We start from the raw sequence: 975 nt of genomic DNA on the forward strand, positions 1-975 counted from the left end.
CTTGTGGTCTTTCAAGGTGATGAATGATTTTATAGGTGCCATTGTTTCAACTCTATCGTCTATTTTCAGGGCGAAAACTTTCGCTTCGGTGTTAATATGCATTTCCGCGTTATCGGGGGCTTTCTTGTACTCCTTCTCTATGTTTTTCTTCAGCAGTGTCTTATAACCGTTGGTATTCATGTTATAAAAATTCGTAGTTTTGTCTGCTGGTACGTACAGGCTGTCGTCCTTGTTAATAGATTCGACGTGCTCTGATAGTTTCTTCTGGAATTTGGAAGGGCGCAGCGCTTTGAATTCGATGTTTTGGATAAGGTTGGTCATCTTAGCTTCAAATTCATTGAGTTCAGGAACTTTCGGTGATGTTTTCTTTGAGTTAAACCCATATGTCTCGCGGTGGTCGGACGCTGTGGATGGATTAAGGAAGTGGTAGGCGCGTCATTTCAATCAGTCTTTTCAGGTATTCCTTGTTAGCCGGTATTGGTATGTTTTTGGTCGAACAGTTAAAATTAAACCTTTCCATGAGTGCTCAACTTTGCGGAGCAATATATATATATATATATATATATATATATATATATATATATATATATATATATATATATATATATCTTTGCGGAGCAATATATATATATATATATATATATAATATATATATATATATATATATATATATCTAGAGAAAGTGTAGGAGAGAAACCCTGACAATGCACACCCCAAATAATCATATCGTAAGAACTAAATGTTTGAAAGAAAATTTGCCCTGAGCGGGATTTGAACCCACGTCCCCCCATTACTAGTCGGGTGTGATCACCACTACACCACCAGGACAACCATGCTGGCAACACAGCCATCGAAGAGGTGATTTACGTGGTTAAGGCGTGGGCCTCCCGGGAAATTTTCTTTCAAGGTGACAAGGTAGGGGAGCCTATAACTTCACTTGAAACGCAACTAAGGATCAAGTTAATGATGCACGAC

This window comes from Montipora capricornis, chromosome 10 (assembly GCF_036669925.1).
Source record: "Montipora capricornis isolate CH-2021 chromosome 10, ASM3666992v2, whole genome shotgun sequence".
NCBI classification, from domain to species: domain Eukaryota; kingdom Metazoa; phylum Cnidaria; class Anthozoa; order Scleractinia; family Acroporidae; genus Montipora; species Montipora capricornis.